This window comes from Dendrobates tinctorius, unplaced genomic scaffold (assembly GCF_039654945.1).
Source record: "Dendrobates tinctorius isolate UK_male_01 unplaced genomic scaffold, ASM3965494v1 ptg000048l, whole genome shotgun sequence".
NCBI lineage: Eukaryota > Metazoa > Chordata > Amphibia > Anura > Dendrobatidae > Dendrobates > Dendrobates tinctorius.
Genome location: NW_027361716.1, coordinates 8110016 through 8131898, shown reverse-complemented (window position 1 = coordinate 8131898; position 21883 = coordinate 8110016).

Genomic DNA, 21883 nt, shown 5'->3' with positions numbered 1-21883 from the left:
ACTTTTTACAACTGAAGAAGAGGAGGCGATAGAGCTGGAGGCTGAGTCAGCAATGTAAGACAAAACTTTTTCCTGATGCTCTGGCTTTAAAAGCGGTTTGCCAACTCCTAGAAAACTAAGCGTTCGAGGCCTTATGTAGCCAGACGATGACGCAGGCTCAACACCTCCTGCATTCGGTCCTATTTTGCTCTTGCCACTACCATCAGATCCACCACCAACACTATCATTACCAGCTGCCAACCCCCGCCCAATTCCACGGCCTCTTCCACCAGCCTTCCTCATTTTTGGTAGAAATGTAGACAAAATCCAACAAACTATATAGTAATGTAAAACAAGGTACAAGGTGTCTATAGGACGGGGAGATTTTGAATTTCTGCAGACACTTGTGGACACTGGACACTTTTGGATTGTGTGAGGACCAATGAATATCTGAGCGCTATGTGACAGGCTCGATGGCACAGCTGTGACAAAAGTAACAAGAGGATAAGGGAGATTTTGAATCTCTGCACACACTTTTGGACACTGGACACTTTTGGATTGTGTGAGGCCCAATGAATATCTGAGCGCTATGTGACAGGCTCGATGGCACACCTGTGACAAAAGTGACTAGAGGATAAGGGAGATTTTGAATCTCTGCACACACTTTTGGACACTGGACACTTTTGGATTGTGTGAGGCCCAATGAATATCTGAGCGCTATGTGACAGGCTCGATGGCACAGCTGTGACAAAAGTGACTAGAGGATAAGGGAGATTTTGAATCTCTGCACACACTTTTGGACACTGGACACTTTTGGATTGTGTGAGGCCCAATGAATATCTGAGCGCTATGTGACAGGCTCGATGGCACAGTTGTGACAAAAGTGACTAGAGGATAAGGGAGATTTTGAATCTCTGCACACACTTTTGGACACTGGACACTTTTGGATTGTGTGAGGCCCAATGAATATCTGAGCGCTATGTGACAGGCTCGATGGCACAGCTGTGACAAAAGTCACTAGAGGATAAGGGAGATTTTGAATCTCTGCACACACTTTTGGACACTGGACACTTTTGGATTGTGTGAGGCCCAATGAATATCTGAGCGCTATGTGACAGGCTCGATGGCACAGCTGTGACAAAAATCACTAGAGGTTAAGGGAGATTTTGAATCTCTGCACACACTTTTGGACACTGGACACTTTTGGATTGTGTGAGGCCCAATGAATATCTGAGCGCTATGTGACAGGCTTGATGGCACAGCTGTGACAAAAGTCACTAGAGGATAAGGGAGATTTTGAATCTCTGCACACACTTTTGGACACTGGACACTTTTGGATTGTGTGAGGCCCAATGAATATCTGAGCGCTATGTGACAGGCTCGATGGCACAGCTGTGACAAAAGTCACTAGAGGATAAGGGAGATTTTGAATCTCTGCACACACTTTTGGACACTGGACACTTTTGGATTGTGTGAGGCCCAATGAATATCTGAGCGCTATGTGACAGGCTCGATGGCACAGCGGTGACAAAAGTCACTAGAGGATAAGGGAGATTTTGAATCTCTGCACACACTTTTGGACACTGGACACTTTTGGATTGTGTGAGGCCCAATGAATATCTGAGCGCTATGTGACAGGCTCTATGGCACAGCTGTGACAAAAGTCACTAGAGGATAAGGGAGATTTTGAATCTCTGCACACACTTTTGGACACTGGACACTTTTGGATTGTGTGAGGCCCAATGAATATCTGAGCGCTATGTGACAGGCTCGATGGCACAGCGGTGACAAAAGTCACTAGAGGATAAGGGAGATTTTGAATCTCTGCACACACTTTTGGACACTGGACACTTTTGGATTGTGTGAGGCCCAATGAATATCTGAGCGCTATGTGACAGGCTCGATGGCACAACTGTGACAAAAGTCACTAGAGGATAAGGGAGATTTTGAATCTCTGCACACACTTTTGGACACTGGACACTTTTGGATCGTGTGAAGCCCAATGAATATCTGAGCGCTATGTGACAGGCTCGATGGCACAGCTGTGACAAAAGTGACTAGAGGATAAGGGAGATTTTGAATCTCTGCACACACTTTTGGACACTGGACACTTTTGGATTGTGTGAGGCCCAATGAATATCTGAGCGCTATGTGACAGGCTCGATGGCACAGCTGTAACAAAAGTGACTAGAGGATAAGGGAGATTTTGAATCTCTGCACACACTTTTGGACACTGGACACTTTTGGATTGTGTGAGGCCCAATGAATATCTGAGCGCTATGTGACAGGCTCGATGGCACAGCTGTGACAAAAGTGACTAGAGGATAAGGGAGATTTGGAATCTCTGCACACACTTTTGGACACTGGACACTTTTGGATTGTGTGAGGCCCAATGAATATCTGAGCGCTATGTGACAGGCTCAATGGCACAGCTGTGACAAAAGTGACTAGAGGATAAGGGAGATTTTGAATCTCTGCACACACTTTTGGACACTGGACACTTTTGGATTGTGTGAGGCCCAATGAATATCTGAGCGCTATGTGACAGGCTCGATGGCACAGCTGTGACAAAAGTCACTAGAGGATAAGGGAGATTTTGAATCTCTGCACACACTTTTGGACACTGGACACTTTTGGATTGTGTGAGGCACAATGAATATCTGAGCGCTATGTGACAGGCTCGATGGCACAGCTGTGACAAAAGTCACTAGAGGATAAGGGAGATTTTGAATCTCTGCACACACTTTTGGACACTGGACACTTTTGGATTGTGTGAGGCCCAATGAATATCTGAGCGCTATGTGACAGGCTCGATGGCACAGCTGTGACAAAAGTGACTAGAGGATAAGGGAGATTTTGAATCTCTGCACACACTTTTGGACACTGGACACTTTTGGATTGTGTGAGGCCCAATGAATATCTGAGCGCTATGTGACAGGCTCGATGGCACAGCTGTGACAAAAGTGACTAGAGGATAAGGGAGATTTTGAATCTCTGCACACACTTTTGGACACTGGACACTTTTGGATTGTGTGAGGCCCAATGAATATCTGAGCGCTATGTGACAGGCTCGATGGCACAGCTGTGACAAAAGTGACTAGAGGATAAGGGAGATTTTGAATCTCTGCACACACTTTTGGACACTGGACACTTTTGGATTGTGTGAGGCCCAATGAATATCTGAGCGCTATGTGACAGACTCGATGGCACAGCTGTGACAAAAGTCACTAGAGGATAAGGGAGATTTTGAATCTCTGCACACACTTTTGGACACTGGACACTTTTGGATTGTGTGAGGCCCAATGAATATCTGAGCGCTATGTGACAGGCTCGATGGCACAGCTGTGACAAAAGTGACTAGAGGATAAGGGAGATTTTGAATCTCTGCACACACTTTTGGACACTGGACACTTTTGGATTGTGTGAGGCCCAATGAATATCTGAGCGCTATGTGACAGGCTCGATGGCACAGCTGTGACAAAAGTGACTAGAGGATAAGAGAGATTGGATTGCTTTTAAAAAAGCAGTTTGCAGAGCAGTGGGTAAACAGCAATGCCAGCCTGTCAGGAAGCCTTAAAAGGCAGCCCAACAACCAACACCACTGATACACCACAATATAGCCTCCCCTTGCACTGCACACACAGTGACTGGTGTGTTGTGCAGGCCAAATTGCTAGCAGCAGAAGCAGTTTTTTTTTCTTCTCTGCAGGACAAAGCAAAAAAAATTGGGATTGCTTTTAAAAAAGCAGTTTGCGGAGCAGTGGGTAAACAGCAATGCAGGAATGTCAGGAAGCCTTAGAAGGCAGCCCAACAACCAACACCACTGATACACCACTATATAGCCTCCCCTTGCACTGCACACACAGTGACTGGTGTGTTGTGCAGGCCAAATCGCTAGCAGCAGAAGCAGTTTTTTTGTCTTCTTCCCTGCCTAACGCTCTCCCTACAGAATCAGCAGCAACCTCTCCCTATACTGAGATCGGCAGAAGTAAGATGGCGGTCGGCGTGCACGCCCTTTTATACCCCCTGTGACGCCCACCAAAGCAAGCCAATCACTTGCATGCCCTTCTGAAAGATGGTGGTGACCCCTGCCTATGTCATCACGTTGCCCACAGTGTCCGTGGATCCTGATTGGCTGAAAAAGAGCGCAAAACAAACTTTTGAAACGCGACTTTTGAAATTTTTCGACCCGTTTCGTTCAACTCTAGTCACTGGTGATCCCTGTATTACACGCACCTTGGCACTATATACAGAGCTCCTGTGTACAGTATAATGTCACTGGTGATCCCTGTATTACCTGTACACTGACACTGTATACATAGCTCCTGTGTATAATGTCACTGGTGATCACTGTATTACCTGAACACAGACACTGGAAGCCAAATACGGATCTCCTGTGCATAATATAACATGATGATATTAGTATTGTGATTTTTTTATTAATGATCAGTATTGCACTATTTGTTCACTATGTGGTGGTAATATGTGGTCCAGCCATGATATGGTGGTAATTGTTCCTTGTATGTGCTATTATAGGTCACTATGTGGTGGTAATATGTGGTCTGGACATGGTGCGTTGGCATTTGTCCCTTGTATGCGATATTATTCAGTCGCTATGTGGTGGTAATATATGGTCTGAACATGGTGCTGTGGTATTTTCTCCTTGTATGTGATATTATTGGTCATTTTAAAAATTGAAAAATAAATTAAAATATGCCTAAATTTTATTGCACATTTTAACAAATGTTTAATAGGTTGGAGTAGAATAGGGCTCAGCCAGAGGAGTCTACCTTGTCGTGGTGGCAGATTAACCCCTTAATGTCTAATGACAGACACAGTCTGTCATTAGACATATCCCCTGCTTTGATGAGGGCTCCGGCACTGAGCCCGCATCAAAGCCGGGAAATGTCAGCTGTTGTGAACAGCTGACATGTGCCCGCAATAGGCGTGAGCGGAATCGCCATCCGCCCGCACCTATTAACTAGTTAAATCCCGCTGTCTAAGCTAACAGCGGGCATTTAAATACCATTTCCGGCCGCAAATGACTTTATCGCCGACCCCCGTCATGTGATCGGGGGTCGGCGTCATGTTGCCTGGACAACCAGAGGTCTCTATGAGATCTCTATGGTTGTTCCAGGCATATAGCTTTCAGCGCCACCCGGTGGACGGCGCTGAAAGCACAGGAGTAAATTTGCTACATATGGGCGATCTGCTCATTGCCCATATGTAGCAGAGCCGATCGGGTTGCGCATGCTTCTAGCCTCCTATGGAGGCTATTGAATCATGCCAAAAGTACAAAAAAAAAAATGTTTAAAAATAAAAAAAATCACAAAAACCTAAAAGTTCAAATCATCCCCCTTTCGCCCCAATCAAAATAAAGCAGTAAAAAAAAATCCCACATACACATATTAGGTATCTCCACGTTCAGAATAGCCCGATATATCAATAAAAAAAAGCATTAACCCGATCGCTAAACGGCGTAGCGAGAAAAAAATTAAAAACACCAGAATTACATTTTTTTGGTTGCCAAGACATTGCAATAAAATGTAATAATGGGCGATCAAAAGAAAGTATCTGCACAAACATGGTATCATTAAAAACATCAGCCCAGCACGGAAAAACTAAGCCCTCACCCAACCCCAGATCACGAATAATGGAGACGCTACGAGTCTCGGAAAATTGCGCAAATTTTTTTTTTTCAGCAAACTTTGGAATTTTTTTTCACCACTTAGATTAAAGAGGACATAGACATGTTTGGTGTCTATGAACTTGTAATGACCTGGAGAATCATAATGGCTGGTCAGTTTTAGCATCTAGTGAACCTAGCAAAAAAGCCAAGCAAAAAACAAGTGTGGGATTACACTTTTTTTGCAATTTCACCACACTTGGAATTTTTTTCCTGTTTTCGAGTACACTACATGGTAAAACCAATGGTGTCATTTAAAAGTACAACTCGTCCCACAAAAAATATGCCCTCACATGGCCATATAGATGGAAAAATAAAAATATGATGGCTCTGGAAAGAAGGGGAGCGAAAAACGAATAGGAAAACTCGAAAAAAGCTCCGGTCATTAAGGGGTTAAAAAATCTTTTGGCCAAAACAAAAGCTGCTGGTTGTATTTGTGATCTGGTGATGGGAACTGTTAATGTGTGGTTGGTGAGAAGTGAAGTTTTTCCAAGAGAGAGTGGTAAGACTGTGGACAGTTTGAAGGGTGGAGGCGGGGCTGGGGTGGAGCCTGGGACGAATCTTAAGGGGGCCTGAAAATTTTGCCAGTATGGGACCTTGAAATTTCTAGTCTTAGCCTTGTCAGTGTGCCATCAGTGTGTCATCACTGTGCCATCAGTGTGTCATCAGTGAGCCATCAGTGTGTCATCAGTAAACCATCAGTGTGTCATCAGTGAGCCATCAATGTGTCAGTGTGCTATCAGTGTGTCATCAGTGAGCCATCAGTGTGTCTGCAGTGAGGTATCAGTGTGTCATGGTGTGCCATCAGTGTGTCATCAGTGAGCTATCAGTGTTTCATCAGTAAGCCATGAGTGTGTCATGTCTGTCATCAGTGAGCCATCAGTGTGTCATCAGTGAGCCATCAGTGTGTCATCAGTAAACCATCAGTGTGTCATCAGTGAGCCATCATTGTGTCATCAGTGAGCCTTCAGTGTGTCATCAGTGAGCCATCAGTGTGTCAGCAGTGAGCCATCAGTGTGTCATCGGCGTGCCAGTGTGTCATCAGTGAGCCATAGGTGTGTCAGCAGTGAGCCGTCAGTGTGTCATCGGCGTGCCAGTGTGTCATCAGTGAGCCATCAGCGTGTCATCATTGTGTCATCAGTGTGTCATCACTGTGCCACCAGTATGCCATCAGGGAGCCATGCGTGTGTCATCAGTGTGCCATTAGTGTATCATCGGTGAGCCATCAGTGTCCAATCAGTGTGTTATCAGTGAGCCATCAGTGTGTCATCAGTGAGCCATCAGTGTGTTATGAATGTGTTATCAGTGAGCCATCAGTGTCATCAGTAAGCAATGAGTGTGTCATCAGTGTGCCATCAGTGTGTCATCAGTGAGCCATCATTGAGCCATCAGTGTGTTATCAGTAAGCCACGAGGGTGTCACCAGTGAGCCATCAGTGAGTCATCAGTGTGTCATCAGTGTGTCATCAGTGTGTTATCAGTATGTTGCAGCTACGGTAAAAGTGAAAGGAATTACAAAGTCTCTCCTATATTTTGCCATGTTAAACACATACAGCATCGCTGCGCTCTGCAAACGACTTTCGACTAACCTCTGCACTAATCCATACCTCCCACTCCCGACTCCAAGACTTCTCCCGTGCTGCTCCTGTTCTATGGAATGCTCTACCCCAAGAAATTAGGACTAACTACAATTTGCACAGTTTTAGGCATTCCCTCAAAACACATTTGTTCAGAGCGTCCTATCACGTTCACTAATCAAAGTCATTCTATATGTAAGTGTGCGTGTGTAGCCCATTCACTATCTCCATCCATCCCTCACTCCCTCAAGGTGGCTAGACCATCATTGTAAATACACCACTGTAAATACACACCTGTACTTTGTATCTCCCCCACCTCATTGTAGATTGTAAGCTCTCACGAGCAAGGTCGTCTTATTTCATCTTATTTTGCTTTAATAATTGTATTGTTAACATTGTTACTTATGACTTGTGTTTTGAAACTGTTAAACTGTAAAGCGCTGCGGAATATGTTGGCGCTATATAAAGATTATTATTATTATACAGCATATATGCAGCATACAGATGACACACTGATGCCACCTGTGCGCTGTACCACTTCACGGGCCCTAGATTGTATTTGCTCTTGTTATCTGTTCTGATAGAAAAAAATTGATGTGTCTGTGTGTTTTGCACTGACACACGGGCCTTGTAAGGACATGGACCATACCTCCCAACTTTTGAAGAACCAAAAGAGAGACAAAGGTAGCAGCGTGTGCAGTGCTCCATGGCAAATTTTAGGCAATGCCCCGACCACACCCATTTCACAGCTAGCCACACCCATGTCCATGCCCAACCGCACCCATTTAGCACTGCTAATCACACTGACTGGTACTGAGGGCACAGTGGCTGGTATTATGGGCACATTGGCTGGTACTGTGGGCACACTGACAGGTACTGAGGAAAAGAAAGAAAGAAAACAGAGAGAGAGAAAAACGGAAACAGAGAGAGAAAGAAAGGAGAGTGAGAGAGAAAGAAAGAACAGAGAGCGGAAGAAAGGGGAAAGAAAGAACAGAGAGAAAGAAAGAGGGGAAAGGGCGAACAGAGAGAAAGAAAGAACACAGAGAGAAAGAAAGAGGGGACAGAAAAAAAGAACAGAGAGAGAAAGAAAGAACAAGAGAGAAAGAAAGAGGGGAAAGAAAGAAAGAGGTGAAAGAAAGAACAGAGAGAGAACAGATAAAAAGAAAGAGCAGAGAGAGAAAAAAGGACAGAGAGAGAAAGAAGAAAGAACAGAGAGAAAGAAAGGTGAAATAAAGAGAGAACAGAGAGAAAGAAAGAGGGGACAGAAAAAAAGAACAAAGAGAAAGAAAGAACAGAGAGAGAAAGAAATAGGGGAAAGAAAGAAAGAGGGGAATGAAAGAACAGAGGGAGAACAGATAAAAAGAAATAACAGAGAGAGAAAGAAAGAAAGAACAGAAAGAGAAAGGAAGGACAGAGAGAAAGAAAGAAAGAAAGAAAGAAAGGAAACAAAAAATGTCAGCGAGAGAAAGAAAGAACAGAGAGAGAAAGAAAGAGGGGACAGAAAAAAACAAGAGGGAGAGCGAAAGAAAGAACAGAGAGAGAAAGTAAGAGGGGAAATAAAGAAGGAAGAAAGAAGTAAAGAAGAAAAGAAAGAAAGAGAAAGAACAGAGAGAAAGAAAGAGGGGACAGAAAAAGGGACAGAAAAAAGAACAGAGAGAGAGCAAAAGAAAGAAAGAGGGGAAAGAAAGAAAGAACAGAGAGAGAAAGAAATGGGAAAGTAAGAAAGAATAGAGAGAAAGAAAGAGAAAGAAAGAAATAGACAGAAAGAGGGGAAAGAAAGAAAGAACAGAGCGATAGAAAGAAAGAGAGGAAATAAAGAACAGAGAGAAAGAAAGAGAAAAGAAAGAAAGAACAGAGAGAAAGAAAGAAAGAGGGGAAAGAAAGAAAGAAGAGAAAGAGAAAGAAAGAGGGGAAAGAACAGAGACAGAGAAAGAACAGAGAGAGAGAAAGAAAGAAGTAAAGAAAGAAAGAGAAAACAGAGATAAAGAAGGAAAGAAAGAAAGAAAGAAAGAAAGAAAGAAAGAAAGAAAGAAAGGGGGAAAGAAAGAACAGAGAGAGAGAGAAAGAAAAAAGAACGATTCGAGAGAGAAAGTAAGAACAGAGGGAAAGAAAGAACAGAGAGAGAGAGAAAGAAACAGAGAGGGAAAGAGCAGAAAAAGAAAGAAACAGAGAGAGAGAAGGAAAGAAGAGAAAGAAATAGAGAGAGAAAGAAAGAAATATAGAAAAATTCCATAAAGATGCTATAGCAGCTCGGCTCCCATTGTAATGCCCACCTGAGCCTCCCTGGTGCAGGACATATCATGATCCGCTCACATGGCCGACATCCCCGATTCCAAGGTGATCCCGCTGTCCACGCTGTCGGAGGAGGACGCGGTGATGGATCTGAAGCATTCCCTGAAGTGCCTTCATGGTTCCATCACAATCTCCTCATGAAATTACCTAATTTCTGGTCAGCTTCCAGCACATCACTTCAGGTGGAACGTCATGTGCGAGTTTTAAAGTGCTCCTCAGGGCTCCGCCGTGTACTCCTGTGTAAGCGGGAAAGGCACCGCTTTGTATGCCTCATACACACTTGGCTAAGCTCCGTACATCCCATACACACATGGCTCCACTCCATACACAATATGTGTGTTAGGTGGGTACCACAATATTTAACACATGAATGACTTAGCTGGGTGCAGCACAGTGCCAAAGATACCAAGGAGGAAAAAAAAAAAAAAAAGAAGCACAGAAAAAGCGCACTCACAGCCAGATGTGGATATGCAAAAAGGACTTTTATTAATCAAACAAATGCCAGGAAGGCCAAATACATGCTAAAAACAATTAAAAAACACCAAAATGGAGAGGGTGGGCAGGTGGAATAAGAGCATGCATATGTAAATAAAGCATACAAGAGATGATGTAACAAGTAATATTAAATCTCAACAATTCTCTTTTCTCCCTGCAAGTGTGAAAGTTGATATATTGGATTACTTTAATTTATTTATTTATATATCTCCAAAAGAAGGTCCAAACTATAGCCAATGTTTAATATATGACTTCACAATAAAGTGAACAATTATGCCAAGTGGACCTGATTCTTAATACACAAGAGGCAATGTGCCTGATACACATATGTGGGTGAAAAGAGACAATGTCAATTTTACATAGTAATAATGTGTTCAGACAGAGCCATGTAATGAACAAAAATCATTCCATCCTTGTAAAAAAAAGGAGAAAGAGAACAAAAAGCAATCAATAAGAATCACTAATATTTACCGAGGGAGATCACACTGCCCGCCAGCACCCAACACGTGTCGCTGCAACCTGCAGCCTCGTACACACTTGGCTAAGCTCCGTACATCCCATACACACATGGCTCCACTCCATACACACACGGCTCCGCTCCGTACACCTCTTACACACGTGGCTCTGTACACATCCGGCTCCACTCCATACACCTCATACACACACTGCTCCGCTCCGTACACCTCGTACACACACACGGCTCCACTCAGTACACCTCATACACACACATGGCTCTGCTCCGTACACCTCGTACACACACACGTCTCCGCTCCGTACAACTCATACACACACACGGCTCCAGTCCGTACATCTCGTGCACACACATGGCTCCGCTCCGTACACCTCGTACACACACATGGCTCTGCTCCGTACACCTTGTACACACACACGGCACCGCTCCATACACCTCGTGCACACATGGCTTCGCTCCCTACTCCTTGTGCACACATGGCTCTGCTCCGAACACCTCGTGCACACATGGCTCCGCACATGGCTCCGCTACATGCACCCTGTAAACCCCTCCTGACCCCACACAGAAACTTCACCTCATCCAGCACCATGACAACCAGCACAGCAGAGTCCTGCATACACTAAGGGCTATGCCAACGGGACCTGTGATGAGGTCATGGGAGGGGAGGAGTCAAGGGTCACATGATCAGGGGCCACAGACAGAGGCCCCTGATCATGTGACCCCTGACTCCCCCCTCCTGTGACCTCATCACAGGTCCTGTGCGCACAGAGAATCCCAGCGACGTCATTGCTGGGATTTATCAGTGAGGGGCTGCGGTGGCCGGTGGGTCTCTGGGAGGACGAGGATGGGATCAGTGCATGGGGGGCATGGCAGCTCAGTGCAGTGCCGGAAAAATAGCGTCCCGGGCGGGACGTGGGTGGGAGGGGTCAAAAACGGGACTGTCCCGTGAGGGTCGGGACAGTTGGGAGCTATGCATGGACATGTGCACAACAGCATAGGCTATAATTGGTGCATTTGGCACCTGTACCATCTGTGGAAAAAACATATATAACATGTGCATGTAAACACACAGGTTTTGAAATAATGAAGAAAGTGTTGAAAATGGCAGGGGTCACAACTATCAACACGGAGACACATTTCCACGCGCTCTCTGCTAATATAAGACAACCATTTCATTGAGACAAATGATACCAGTAGATTATTGCAGTCTGCTGAAAATGTACTTACAGTTTTTAAGTTGGTATAACGCTAAATAAATTGTTTTTACCATATGGCGGAGAAGATGGAGGCTTCTCTCTACCAGTCTTTAATTTTAGTGTATTTATAGCTGACAAATAACCTAAAGTATTGCTCAAATCTACATTTATTGAAGATGCATCTTTCCTACCAGCCACAAACTCTTATTTCATGGTAACATCTTATATTGCCTGGAATGTATATTTATTTGCATCTTAAGTAAAAGTGTGCACACTCTGCCTTCTTCTGGCTTCTCAGTGCATAACAGGTGGAGTTAACTCCTAGCATTATATTTGGTCACATTAATGAGTTATGACTAGAGTTGAGCGAATATCTATGGTTCACCGCTTATTCGGCAAGCTATAGCGTGCCGGCTGATCAGCTGATCGGCGCCGCAGCTGCATGTGTCACGGCTGTAGCATATGCATGGAGAGCCTGTGTGTTGGGCTCTCCATGCATGTGCTGTGACTGTGACACAGCCGCGACACATGCAGCTGCGGCGCCGATCAGCTGATCAGATGGCGCGATCCAGGAAGCCAGGTTCCCGCTGTAGCTTATTCGGCAAGCACTATAGCTTGCCGAATAAGCAGGGAACCGAAGATATTCGCTTAACTCCAGGTGACATGAAGGAGCAAAGCTGAATTTGTCATCAAATCACCTGTACTAAACTCCATGATAACTCTTACCTGTGGTCACATGAAAAGGCGAGTATGAGACAATAAAAGATACGTAAGATGTGATAAGATGTGAATAGTTACAGACTTAGCGTTGGTGCTTTAACACATTTAGATCTTCAGAATAAATACAACTGTTTCCCTTTTTTCTAATATTCTAAGGAACTTGGATAATATCCCTCTATGGCCAGATACACAGAGCAGTGTCTTTTTCTCTAACACAAGCAGTGCATAGAAATACGAGGATTAGATCATCCACACAACTATGTACACAGAGCTTGCACAGCAATTTACAGAGGTTGCTCTACTTATGATGCCCTTGAAAAGCAATGCTCTATCCCTATAGAGGTGGATGTTACTTTTTTATTGGAATTATACAGAATCACACACTTTTTTATGAAATTAGAGTCAATTAGATCTAAAGCTATAAGCCCTTTTTAAATATTTTTTACTATTTCCTTGTGGCCATAATAAACATAATAAAATTAGTGGGTACTAGTACTTGCCCTCCCTGGGTTCACTTCTATACTGTGGGTACTAGTATGTGCCCTCCCTAGGTTCACTTCTGTGCTGTGAGTACTAGTACTTGCCCTCCCTCGGTTCACTTCTGTGCTGCAGGTACTAGTACTTGCCCTCCCTGGGTTCATTTCTGTGCTGCATGTACCAGTACTTGCACTCACTGGGTTCACTTCTGTGCTGCGAGTACTAGTACTTTCCCTCACTGGGCTCACTTCTGTGATGCGGGTACTATTACTTGCCCTCCCTGGGTTCACGTCTGTACCAAGGGTAATAGTATTTGCCCTCCGTAGGTTCACTTCTGTGCTTTGGGTTTTAGTACTTGCCCTCCCTGGACTCACTTCTGTGCAGCGGGTACTAGTACTTGCCCTCCCTGGGTTCACTTTTGTGCAGCGGGTACTAGCACTTGGCCTCCCTGGGTTCACTTCTGTGATGCGGGTACTAGTATTTGCCCTCACTGGGTTAACTTTTGTGCTGCGGGTACTAGTACTTTCCCTCCCTGGGTTCACTTCTGTGATGGGGTACTAGTATTTGCCCTCAGTGGGTTCACTTCTGTGATGCGAATGCTAGTACTTGCCCTCCCTGGGCCCAGGTCTTTGCTCTGTGACTTCTCTGGTGATAGTGTGGTGCCCCTGAGTGTTCAGTCGCCATAGAGGTACTGCACCTCAACCAGAGGTGTGGTATCCCACTTCCCAGGTAAGGTGGAGGTACCTAACAGTACTCTAACACCTGCACCCAACACACACCCTATAGCAGCAGGACACCCTGGATGGACACCAAGGGAGGAGGATCTCATCTCTGCTGGGTAGGAAAGGGTTTTGGGAGGTGGGTGGAGTTTTGAGGTTCAGAGCGGGAGAATAGGGTTTTAGTTAAGACAGTCTTTCTGTAGGAGAAGAAATGGAAGGATGTGTGTAAGCAGTCTTCCCATATGGGAAGAAAGGAACAGACATGTGTGGAGCAATTCCTGGTCTGGAGGAGCTGCTGGAAGGGACAGAGACAGAAGGAAGATCCCTGTAGTGGGAAAAGGTCCTAGAAGCATGGAGCAGCGACCATGCTGACGGACGTCGGGTGGAGATATCAGGTCGCAGAGGGGTATCGACCCCTAGCCTAGTGGCATAAACAATGGACTCAGCTAGCAAGCTGAAGGTTGAGGCACCTTTAAGGACCTTAGCTACAAGCCACAGTTATCTTCTCCGGAAAGGCAGCCATATGGGAGCAAGGAAATGCAGAGAGTACATTATTCAGCAAGGTCCATGGCTGTTGGCCTGGGACACTGACTGTGAGGTGTTGGAAAGGAAAAGGAGTAGAAAAGCGACCACAGTGAGATGGCCAGGAAAGGCACATACTGAAGGGAGTGCTGGAAGGGTGTTCTTCATCTGCCTGGGAGTTCAGTGAGCCCCTCGCCTGGAGAATGCAGCACCAAGTGGGCATCTGTGCGCACCAGACCTGTCAGTAAAGTTTTGGAACTACACCCAGCTGTGTCCTCTGAATTCTTCCTGCAACACTCACTTAGCACTGCTACATCTAACATCACCATCACCTTTTACATCTTTATTCCATCCACTGCCCTGGGACAACGACCCTGTCTGTGGAGAGCTATTCGAACTCTGCTGCATCACACCATCAGTCCCAGAGGATGTGCACTGCAGCGCTGGTCACCTCTGATCAGAAACCACAGGTGGCGTCACAAATGCTTTACAAACTCTTTTTTTCCCTTTTCAAAACATTCCCTTTTTATTGGATGCCCAGGGCCACGGAGCAGGTCACCGCCGCTGTGACACTGCCCCTTTAAGGAGCGGCCTGGAACCGAGAATCCCCACTTCCCTGGCAGGCGCTCCAATAGCATTCCACGGAAAGGACCCAGGTTCTACTCTGCTCTTATGTATTTGGAAATAAGGCTAACATATAGTTAGGTGACCTACAGGTGCTTCTCACAAAATGATCATCAAAAAGTTAATTTATTTCAGTTCTTCAATTTAAAAAGTGAAACTCATATATTATATAGAGGTAATACAAACAGAGTGATCTATTTCAAGTGTTTATTTCTGTTTTTATTATTGAGGTACTGTCCCAATTGGGTGCACTTTGTCATGGTGGGATGGCTGTTAAGATTTTTTGATCCAAATAGTATTCACTTAGTACATGTTATATACATGTACTATTAATAGTTAGCTACTTACTACAAGGTATTTTCTCATTTTCTTTTTATCTTAGGTTCTGTCTATTAAATGGCCACAGTGTGAATGCTCACCTATGCATTGCATTTATACCAACATGTGCGCCGGCTCATTTTTTTGGTTTTGTTCTGGTAATAGTGTACAAGCTGAAGCAGAAGCAGTGACATCTAGTGAATTGCACGGCAGGCTGAGGTCAGTCACTGAGCTCATTGGCTCAGTGATTGGACACAGCGCTGAAAGTACCATGTCACCACTGTAGCCTGTATACAATCACAGGATCAGCACAGCAGATGCAGCACTGGGCTTGCACAAGTGTAGAAATCGCAGGAACGCAGGATGCAGTGACGCGCGGGAGACAGAGCAAAGGTTAACAGGTTTATCTATAGGGGAATACTCCACGCAGGGAGGAGAAGGGTTAAACAGTATAGATGGCAAAGTGAAGTACAACAGTTCAAATAATGGCAATTCGGTAACAAGCGTATCGGGAAGTCCTATCCAGAGGCATATCTAGGACTTCTGGCACCCGGGGCAAGAATTTGGTTCGGCGCCCCCCCCCCACCAAGTACATATGCAACTTGCACACTTATCCATGTACCCACGAGCTGCTCTCCCTAATGCTCTCAATGTTCAGTAAAAAACTGAAAGCAGGAAGAGAAGCTCGTTGTCACAGGACCATAACTATGAAAATCGCATATGAGTGAGGTGTCCGTGTGATGACTGCTGGAACCTGCAGCGCTGAATCCTGACATTGCAGCTTCTGAATTCTCACAACGAATGCTCTGCACACTTTTAGGATTCTCCCTTGCCGATATACAGTCACGTCAGCACAAGTATGTGATTTGTATACTTCTGGCCACATTCCGACTAGACGTGCCCGGCCTCGCTCTGTTCATTTTCATTGAGTGAGGCCACACACGTCTAGTCAGCATGTGACCGCATGTAAGTAAATTACCGGCACGAGAGAACCCTGACAGCGTTCAGTGAGCACTGTGAGAATTCAGAAGTCTGCAGTCACATAGAATGACTGCAGACTCAGCACAAACCTGGACAATCCCTTTAATGCTGATAACAAATAAAAACATGAGAATTAGTCAGTATCACACATAATATTTACATAGATGACGTCGTCTCTGCAGTCGGTCTCCTTTTCTTCTTCTTGTCCAGACCCCATGATCAGTTTTCTCATCCACAGCTGTCTCTGCAGACTTCCATCTTCTCCGGTCTTCTGCAGCAAATCTCCACACGATGCCCTTAAAGATAGAAGTGTCATTATAATGCTTCCGAATAAAAATATCTGCAATATACTGTCTCCTCACACTATTCCCCTCCCTCCTCTAACATCCCTCTGTTCACCATACTGTCTCCTCATATTTACCCCCTCACTCTCTATACTGTCTGCTCACACATATCCCCGACTCCCCATACTGTTTGCACACATCCCATCACCCTCACTCCCCATACTGTGTCCACATACATTCACCCGTTTGCACCCCTGTCTGCACCCATCCCCCATACTGTTTCCTCATACATACTCTTCATTTTGTGTCCTCAAATCTCCCCACACACATTAAATACCATCCCCACTCCAAATCCCCCCATCCCCAATCCCCCACACACATTCAGTACCCCCCATCCCCACTCAATAACCCCTCGTCCCTACTCCCAAATCCCCCCACACATTATGTACCCCCACTCCAAATCTCCCCACACATTATGTATCCCCACACATTATGTATCCACACTCCAAATCCCCCCACACATTAACCCCCATCCCCACTCATTAACCCACTCAATAACCATCCATCTCCACTCATTAATCCCCCAACTCCACTCATTAACCCCCATCCAACCCCCACCTCCACTCATTAACCCCCACACTCATTAACCCCATCTCCACTCATTAACCCCCCACTCATTAACCCCCATCCCCACATTAACCCCCACACATTAACCCCCATCTCCACTCATTAACCCCATCTCCACTCATTAACCCCATCCCCACATATTAACCCCCATCCCAACATTAATCCCATCTCCACTCATTAACCCCCCCACTCATCAACCCCCATCCCCACATTAATCCCAATCCCCACTCATTAACCCCCACACTCATTAACCCCCATACATTAACCCCCATCTCCACTCACTAACCCCCACAAATTAACCCCCATCCCCACTCATGAACACCCCCCCATCTTCGGTGGTTCTTCAGCTCCACAATGGAGCACACTTACCACCAGCGTTCGCTCTGGGCGCCGGGAGTGACGTCAGCAGCGTGATCACATGACCTGATCACGCTGCTGACGTCGGTCTGACCCGGCGGTCAGAGCTCCAATTGTACTGGCTTCTGTATAGACACCAGTACAATTGCTGCCTGGGAGTCGGCGCGGCCTCCTACTCTGCGCCGGCTGTCAGCTTGACAGCTGACACAGAGAACCGCCGACTCCCAGGACTGGTAGCGGCAGAACGCACCCGCCGGGGGGAGGGGGAGACACTGCGGACCGCTGCATTAGGCGGCCCGGCGGCCCAACTGCGCCCCCCTGCTGCCTGCGCCCGGGGCAACTGCCCCGGCTGCCCCCCCTGGATACGCCTCTGGTCCTATCACTGTAGCTCCTGCTGCAAATTCAATAGCGCCAGCAACTGCGGGCGCAGCACTTTCTCAGAATGGCACTGTAGTCGTTGGTCCGTCTTCCGGCGGCAGTGGTTGGTCTCTCTGATTTTATTATTTTTAACCCAGTCCAGTTAATTAGTAAAAAAAAAAAAGGTGAAGAAGGAAAAACCCTTTGAAGCAGATGAATAATCACATTTTGTAATACAGTACAAACTTTACAGTCTATTGAATAGATGTCTTATATCTATTTCAAGTTAGAGTGCTAGGAATTATATGTAAAATTTAATACTAGGCAGTAAAACTTCAAAATCGGATTAGGCAGTCATTCGGACAATTTTAAAAATTAAGTACAGCATTAGGACTAAGGCTAGTTTAACACTAGCGTATTTTACATGCAGCGCATGGCGCCGCTAAGCCTCGCCCCCTGCCCGCTCCATGCCCACCCTGTCCGGTCATCTCCTCCTACTATCGCACACGGCCGCATGCGATCTGCGCACCCTATCTTTAGCATAGGGTGCGCTGGCCGTGCGCTAGTAGGATTTTTGCGTGCGCTGCGCACTTTTGAAGGTGCACCGAGCGTGTCAAAATGCAACATGGTGCGTTTGGTGCACACCGGCGCACCTTCAAAAGTGCGCAGTGCACGCAAAAGTCCTACTAGCGCACGGCCAGTGCACGGTCTGCGCACCCTATGCTAAAGATAATAATAATAATAAATTTTATTTCTATAGCACCGACACATTCCGCAGCACTTTGCATTTCGGAGGGGATTTGTACAGACAATAGACATTACAGCATAACAATAATCACATAGATTATAACAAATACCAAGAGGAATGAGGGCCCTGCTCGCAAGCTTACAATCTATGAGGAAAAAAAGGGAGACACCAAAGGTGGGTGGTAACAGTTGCCCTGATTGTATGGACCAACCATAATGTTAAGTGTGTATCAGTACAGACACAGAGGACTAATGGATGCATAAAGCATGTGGGAACATGATGCAGGGAACCTGGTTATGGTAAAACTTTTGGCTGTGCCACACAGGGATAGATTAGGTTAATATGTTGAGGCGATAGGCCAGTCTGAATAAATGCGTTTTCAGGACACGCTTAAAATTGTGGGGATTGGGGACTAATCGTATTGACCTGGGAAGTGCATTCCAAAGATTTGGCGCAGCACGTGTAAAGTCTTGGAGACGGGAGTGGGAGGTTCTGATTATTGAGGATGCTAACCTCAGGTCATCAGCAGAACGGAGGGCGGGGGTAGGGTGGTATACTGAAACAAGGGAGGAGATGTAGGGTGGTGCTGAGCCATGGAGGGCTTTGTGGGTGAGGGTAATAAGTTTATACTGAATTCTGGAGTGGATGGGTAGCGAGTGTTATGACTGGCACAAGGTAGAGGCATCGGTGTAACGATTGGTGAGGAATGTGATCCTGGCTGCAGCATTCAAGACAGTTTGGAGAGGGGAGAGTTTGGTAAGAGGGAGACCAATTAGAAGAGAGTTACAATAGTCGAGACAAGAATGAATAAGAGAAACAGTAAGAGTTTTTGCAGACTCAAAAGTAAGAAAAGGTCAAATTCTAGAAATGTTTTTGAGGTGCAGATGACAAGAGCGAGCCAGTGATCGAATGTGGGGAGCAAAGGAAAGCTCAGAATCAAGTATGACCCCAAGACAGCGGGCATGTTGCTGGGGAGTAATAGTGGAGCCACACACAGAAATGGCAATGTCGGGTATAGGTACATTAGTAGCGGGAGGAAACACAAGGAGTTCAGTCTTTGACAGGTTCAGTTTCAGATATAGTGAGGACATGATGTTAGACACAGCGTGTAGACAATCACCGGTGTTTTCTAGAAAGGCTGGCGTGATGTCAGGAGAAGAAGCGTATAATTAGGTGTCATCAGCATAGAGATGGTACTGGAAACCAAATCTACTGATTGTTTGACCAATAGGGGCAGTGTACAAGGAGAAGAGGAGGGGGCCTAGGACTGATCCTTGAGGAACCCCAACAGTAAGGGGAAGGTGAGAGGAGGAGAAACCGGCAAAAGATACAGTAAAGGAGCGGTCAGAGAGATAGGAGGAGAACCAGGAGAGAACGGTGTCCTTGAGGCCAATGGAATGGAGCATAGTGAGGAGGAGCTGATGATCCACAGTGTTGAATGCTGCAGAGAGATCCAAGAGAATTAGCATGGAGTAATGACCATTAGATTTAGCTGTTAGTAGATCATTAGAGACTTTAGTGAGGGCAGTTTCAGTAGAGTGTAAGGAGTGGAAGCCGGATTGGAGAGGGTCGAAAAGAGAGTTATTAGAGAGATAGCCGATAAGATGGGACTGGACCAGGTGTTCCAGGAGTTTAGAGATGAAGGGAAGATTAGAGACAGGTCTATAGTTAGTGGCACAGTTTTGGTCGAGGGATGGTTTTTTAAGTAGTGGATGTATGATGGCATGCTTAAATGAGGAGGGAAAGATACCAGAAGAGAGAGAGAGGCTAAATGTTTTAGTTAGGTGAGTGGTGACAGCAGGGGAAAGGGACTGGAGGAGATGTGACGGAAATGGGTCACTGATGCAAGTGGTTGGGCGAGAAGATGCAAGGAGCCTGTTTACTTCTTCTTCTGTGACTGGTTCACAATCAGAGAGTGAGCTAGATGCAGTGGGGGAGGGAGGACAGTGCATGGTATGAGGTGATTAGGAGATAATTTCCTGTCGGATCTGGTCAATTTTTGCTTTTAAGTAATTGGCCAGATCGTCAGCTCAGAGCTCCGTGGTTGGGGCCTGTACTCTTGGGTTGAGTAGAGAATGAAAAGTGTCAAAGAGACGTTTAGGGTTATTGGACAGTGAGGTGATGAGGGTGTTGAAATAGGTTTCTTTGGAGAGGTGAAGGGCAGTGTTGTATTTTCGAAGCATAAACTTATAATGGATGAAATCTTCGTGTAGATTGGATTTTCTCCACAGATGTTCGGCGCACCTGGAGCACCGCTGCAGGAAACGTGTTTGCAGGGTGTGCCAGGGTTGTCTCCGTCTGTGTTGCGGTGTTCTATTTATAGCGGGTGCAAATTCATCCAGGGCACTTTGAAGTGTTTCATTGTAATGCTTCAGTGCAGAATCAGGACATGAGAGGGAGGAGATAGGGGCCAATGAAGACTGCAAGTTCTTCGTAAGTTTCTGGGTGTTAATGGCCTGTATGTTTCTATAAGTATGGACAGTGGGGGTGACCTGAGCAGCCTGGCAGTTCTTGATAGAGAATGAAAGAAGATTGCGGTCAGAGAGCGGGAGAGGGGAGTTTGCGAAATCATCCACTGCACAAAGCCGAGAGAAGACCAAGTCGAGGGAGTTTCCGTCTTCATGCGTTGGAGAATTAGTAAGCTGCAAAAGGCCAAACGAGGAGGTTAGAGATAACAGGTAAGTAGCAGTTGGGGAGATTGGAATAGCAATGGGTATGTTGAAATCTCCCATGATGAGGGTAGGGATGTCACAGGAGAGAAAATGTGGAAGCCAAGTGGCAAAATGATTCAGGAACTGATGGGAGGGGCCGGGAGGATGATACACCACAGCCACTCGCATGGAGAAGGGGGTGTAGAGTCTGACGGCATGGACCTCAAAAGAAGGGAAGACTAGTGAGGGTAGTTCAGGGATAACCTGAAAGGTACATTTTGGTGATAGAAGCAGACCAATGCCTCCACCTGCTCTTTTGTCTGATCTTGGGGTATGAGAGAAGTGTAATCCCCCATATGAAAGAGCAGCAGCAGCGGTAGTGTCTGACTGCTGGATCCAGGTTTCAGTAAGTGCCAGGAGGTTAAGAGAATTAGAAAGGAAAAAGTCATGAGTGAAGGAGAGTTTGTTACACACTGAGCGAGAATTCCAAAGTGCACAATTAAGAGAGACAGATATGATGATAAAGATAGGGTGAGCAGATCGCATGCGGCCGTGTGCGATAGTAGGAGGAGATGACCGGGCGGGGCGGGCATGGAGCGGGCAGGGGGCAGGGCTTAGCAGCGCCTGTGCGCTGCATGTAAAATACGCTAGTGTGAAACTAGCCTTAGACATTTATTAATTTATGCAGCACATAGTGTAAAATCACTTTCAATAAATCCAATAATAAGTAAAAAAAATTGTATCATTGCAAAGTTAAAAACAACATAAAACGACCAAGACAAAAACAACCAGCACACAGGCAA